We start from the raw sequence: 5,852 nt of genomic DNA, 5'->3' as shown, positions 1-5,852 counted from the left end.
CACAACAATCTTGCATCAACCAAAAAACATTTTCTTTTATGTTTTATTTGTAGTTTCAGTTTTCCTTTCTTTGTGTCTTGGTTTTGGCTCACCGGTTCCTGTGAAGTTGGATTCTAATTGAAGAATTGATAATCCTACTTGCTTTCTACCCACATCACTTTTGGACCACTCCCACAAGATATCGCTATCGGTTTCCTTGATTGGTTCCATTGTTTCTGGTTGCCTAAGGTCTATTCTAATGATCTTTCAGAACCCATTTCGAAGCTTGCAAAGCCTTGGGAATTGATCTTGATGTTTCTTGGTGTGTGGCTGACCTTCTGCATTTCATCCTTTAGATTTTTTGGAGGAATCTCTTGGCATAGGCCAACCTTATTCATTTTGCATGTTAGGTCTTGTTCCTCAGTTTTTTTATCCTTTCGAGCTCACATGATCCCTTGCATTGATATATATATTTATAGTCATGCTTTAGAATAGGGGGGATTTAGAAATCAAGAGTATTAGATAGATAGATTATGCCTAGAAGATAGCTCTTTCACTTTAAGGTCCCGATGCAAATTATTCTACCAGGCCTATGTGTCGGTATGTTGTAACCCAGTTGTTACCGGTTGGATATAATTAACTTTCATGCAATAAAAAAAACTATCTGTTATGCATTGCCTCTAACATATCTGTCTATTTCCATTGTGTTTACTCTTGCTGATCGATTTGGACTATTCTCCTTGAGCTCCCTCCTCACCGGTGACTGCTTCAAGTGGTATTAGAGCGAAGTTCATTCCAGATGTTGTGTGTCCTGAATCTTGTTGTAGGGTGGCTGATTGCAGATCCAACCTGCAATTGCAGAGGACTAGTGTGGATCAATGGCGCGAAGAGGAACTAGGAATGGTGGAGCACGTGGGATTGCAGACCCTGTTGTAATGGAGATGTTGTGAGGAATAGCAGCTCAGTTAGAAGCCATGGAGACAAACTAGAGAAGAGGCTGACATGTTGAGGATGTGAGTGAACATGAAGGAGAAGAATCCCCAACAGAACAAGTGAACCTACCAAAATTTGATCCGGAGGAGGAAAGGTTTTTAAGGGTTTTCAATAGGGTGAATACTAAACCTCATTTTACCCCATCAGAATATGATGGGAAGTTAGATTCAGATGAATTAATGGATTGGATCTCGAAGATGGATAAGTATTTTGATTTTGAAAACACTATAGAAGAGAGGAAGGTGAAATATGTCTGTACCCGGTTGAAGGGTCATGCATCTCTTTTATGGGAGCACTTGCAAGCTGATAGGCAAAGAAGAGGTAAAGAAAATATTAAGACATGGGATAGGATGATTTCTAAGTTAAAATCAAAGTTTGTCCTGACAATTTATCAAGTAGATTTATTCTGAAAGTTGTAGAATCTAAGACAGAAGGAATCTAGTGTGAAGGAGTACACCAAAGCATTTTAAAAGTTGAACATCAGATCTAGACATGTGGATGATGAAAATGAACAAATTAGAGAGTGTTGAAGAGGTTTACTAGTATGCAATAAAGGTTGAAGACAAGTTGAATAAAAGGCATGAGCAAAGACAGATTTAAGGAGGAAGAGGATACACTAGAGGAAGAGAAACCAATATAGATCACAACAAGGACAAGGAAGTGAGCAAGGAAGGTAATTCATATCAGAAGGATGATAGAAATTTATACCAAAGGAGAGAACCAAATGGTTACCAGAATGAAAACTTTGGAAGACAAGACAAAAGGACATTCAAAGGAACCTATTTTAAATTTGGAGGAGAAGGACACCATGCATTTAAATGTGAGAATTCAGTGTCTACCCGAAGAGAAGCAGTGATGGAAGAGAACACCACTAAATCAGACAATAAACTTGAAGATGGAGAGTTGTTGATGATGAGGAGAGATTTGTGTCATACCAAAGGAGATAAATAACCCTTGTAGAGGAAGAACCTATTCAAGATCAGATGTAAGGTATCCAGTAAGTGTTGTAAAGTTGTTATTGATAGTGGTAGTTCATATAATCTTGTTTTAGAAGATGTTACTCCCCCCCACAATCTTTTCCTTTTGAATGTTCATAGTCGTGGGTTGCCTTTTGTGCCTTTTTATTTCATCAAGTTGTTTGTTTTCCTTCATACTTGAACCATTGAACTCTTTCTTAAAAGTTCTAATGGTTCAAGGTTCAAAGCATGTTTATGTAGAAAGTTATTTGTGGTCTTTGTCATCATGTGAGCAAGTGCGCTTTTGTTTTTCATCTTGAAGTTTTGAACCCGTTGAACTTTTTGTTAAATGGTTCAAGGTTCAAAATGCCTTTTGAGAGTCACGGCAATGTATTGTTGTATAACGAGCATGGGTCCATATCTTTTAAGCTGATTTGCGGTCTTGAACCTTGAACCAAATCTCAAGTGGTTCAAAGGGTTCAAGGTTCACGTTTGATAGTCATTGTTGTCGCTCGTTCCCGCTATTGTTGTGTGTCGCTCACTCACTATTATATTTCTTAAATGAACTTGAACCGTTGAACTTTTTGTCAAATGGTTCAAGGTTCATGAGTTCATTTCAAAACTAACTCTAAGGCTTTTTGGATAAAAATGAAAGTGGCGTGAGAAGAAGGAATATTCCATTTTTCAGTAGTTTAAAATTCTAAATATGGAAAGTAATCATGAGTGCATCAGAATATTTGTGCGAAAGTGATGGATAATTAAGAAGGTGTCAGATTTTGGTCATTTCACCATTACTTTGCATGCTTGGGTAAATCATGATGAAGCGTTTGTAGCTTTATAGATATTTTCCTATCTGATTGAAGGAAATCTATGAATTTATTTCCATAGTTGAAAAGGTTGCAGCTGCCATACTTGAGCGAATTGGAGGTGCCAAAGGTAAAACCAGCTCTGATTTCCTGAGGAATTTCCTGTTTTCATGGTGGTAACGGGTAAGTTCAGATGATTCTTCCTAAGCTATGTTTCTTTAAGTTCTGAAGATTTTTCAGTATAGAAAGAAAAATCTCTAAATTGTTGGAGTAGGATTCTGCCTTGTTTTAGAATTTCTTGGTTAGAAGTATAGATAGGTAGTATGAGGCCAATACTACCAAAGCTTGGTCAGACCTCATGTCTAGTGAGTATTTTACCAAAGCTAGAAGACACCTCCTTAGTTCATGAAGATTTAGGGGATTTCCTAGAAAGAGCCAAGAACCCTCAAACCAGTTCATTGATGGAGAAACTAGTGAAAAGCGGTCTTGTAGAAGCTGTTGCATTCTTGCTTGTCGCACCGTGTCTGGATTTAGTGATGACTTGCATGAACTGATATGACACAAAGAACAAATGCATCAGAACTAGTAATGATGAGCTGTTGGTCAATATCAATAGAGAAATAGTACTGGCGATAATGGGAATTCCACACAAGGATGAATATGAGGACTAGACTATTGGGAACTCATATGCCTACTTCTCGGAAAAGAAGAATAAATACAAGAGTATGGTTGCTAGAAATTGGCTCCTAAAAATTCAAAAAGGAGGGTCATGGCTGCCAAAACCCCTGAATAGAGAGCACTTCATCACAAAAGTGTGAGATACTGTGATACTTCTAAATAAGGTGAAGGGAAACTCACATTATTTCTATTGGGAAGATCGGATGTACTTTTTCATCCAAGTGGTGTTATTTGGTGACATGTATCTTGATTGGTCTTAGGTAATTATAGAGAGACTTCATGAAGGGTTGAGTAATTTTGTGGGAATGATAGGTTTTTATATGTCTTCTTATCTTTTCTACATATTAGCTTGTACAAGGGATTGGCCTGGTCTGCCTAATGAACCTTGGGTGGGTGGGATGAGTGTTAGGATTCCCAAAGATACTGAGAGGGGGGGTGAATCAATATCTGAGTGGTATAATAATTTTCTTAACTTATAACATGAAAAGCATATCAAAACTGTGTACTAGTAAACCAAAAATAATGCAGTAAAGAAGAATAATAACCACAGCATAAGAAACACACCATAACATAATATTTTAATGAGGAAACCCAGTGTGGGAAAAACCTCAGTGGGATTTGTGACCCACAATATTCACTTACTAGCCAATAAGAGAATATTACTACTTACAATAGGGGCCTACACATGCAGGAAGGCCAAGTGCCTAGAGCTCACTGCTCAATTATAAAGAAGTCACACTAACTTACCAATGGATTATACAAATCCAATGTCTTGTACTACTTCAGATCAACATCTACTATGCTAGATTCAGTACCAGTTTAATCTCTCCTACATACATAAACCGTTATCCAATATCTGCCTTATAATTCACATATTAGGTCTGCATTAATCCTTCCATCTCTCTATCACTTAAATGATCTACAGTGATCTCATACATATATGAGTCATATTACAATCCACCAAGTTGGCTTACAAAAGATTTTATAATTAATTACAAAATATATTTATACAAAATTCTTGTCGGCCAAGGTGCCGGTAATCTTTCTTTTGGTGTCAGTGATCTGTATCCTGATGTAGAGTCTATTGGTGCCTGTGTCGGCCTGCTGGAATCACATGATTGTAGGGTTTCCATCAATGACAATACCTTCAATCACCTACAATTTCTCATTGGAGTGTGCATTTTCCAACAATCTCCCCCTTTGGCATTGATGGCAACACTCATGAGAAAAATCAAAAGGTGTCCAAAAATGATGTCCAAAAATAATTTCTTACCAAAACTGTGTTGTCAAAAATCCATGCTCCCCTTGAGTTGATGATGTCCTGTTCTGATCATTTTTCTCATCTCACTACTCCCCCTTTGACATAAATGACAAAGGTTGTCATTCGCTATCAGTGGAGTGTATTTCCTGTCTGGATCCTTGTAGCCTATGAGTTACAATCTTCACATTTGCCAACAATGAGGGTGCATAATTTTTATCCCCTATTACAACAACAAAGACACGTTGAGCAGATTGATAGATGGAATGGAGTCTTCATGGGAAGACTTGTTTCTGAGCTTCAGGGGAATGTGAACAAGAGGATGTCTATTGAAGCAATGGAATTCGTGAGCATATATGATAGCTTCTTTATTCAATTTCCCAGGTTTGCTTATCTATGGGTAGGCGATTTTGAGGGCCAGCCATTCAAGCTGCCTAGGTATGCTTTTGATATTTATGTACTTATAGAGGTAAGCAGGAAGCTAGATTACATTGATAAAAGATTGGGAACAAAGGGAGAGTCTGGAGTTGTATTCGCTATTGAACTTGAATACTATAGCTACAAATCTATATCAGACGCCATGAACCTGGAACTAGAATTCAAAAGGATGAACCTGCAACCATATGTGGAAAGGAAAAAGTTTGACAGTAGGGGTTATGCAATGGAACACCTAAATGTAGATAGTCATTTTTGTCATGAACCTTAGTTAGAGGATTACCGGAAGAACTGTAGTGACGAGTATGAGGTAAGGAAGAGACTGTGGTCTAGGTTCACTTTGCAGCAAATAACTACCTTGAGGCTTCCAATTAATATTTCTAGAGTATTAGAAAATATAGGGGAGGATGTTTTAGATCTTGAGTTCGACACAGAGGTTCAAGGAAAACCAATTCCATAAATTGATTGGAACAAAAAGGAGGATGACAATATCCAAGCTAGAACCTTCAATGTTATGAGGAGAACAGAAACATGGTTGAGGAACCAAAAGTTTAAGGAGGGACCTCACATGTCCTCGCATGAACAAAGAATTGATTTACACATTGTGGCTCAATCTCCCATTTCTTCCACTAACAAAATTGCTAATGTTGCAGGTGTTCCAAAATTGCTAATGTTGCAGGTGTTCCAAGACCTATTGTTGAGAAAATTCAACCTAGGAGATCAAAGAGGTCACCATCCGATCTCACG

The sequence above is a fragment of the Cryptomeria japonica genome, chromosome 3 (assembly GCF_030272615.1).
Source record: "Cryptomeria japonica chromosome 3, Sugi_1.0, whole genome shotgun sequence".
Taxonomy (NCBI): domain Eukaryota; kingdom Viridiplantae; phylum Streptophyta; class Pinopsida; order Cupressales; family Cupressaceae; genus Cryptomeria; species Cryptomeria japonica.
The sequence above is the reverse complement of the archived record's forward strand: the minus strand, read 5'-3'. Positions refer to the sequence as shown.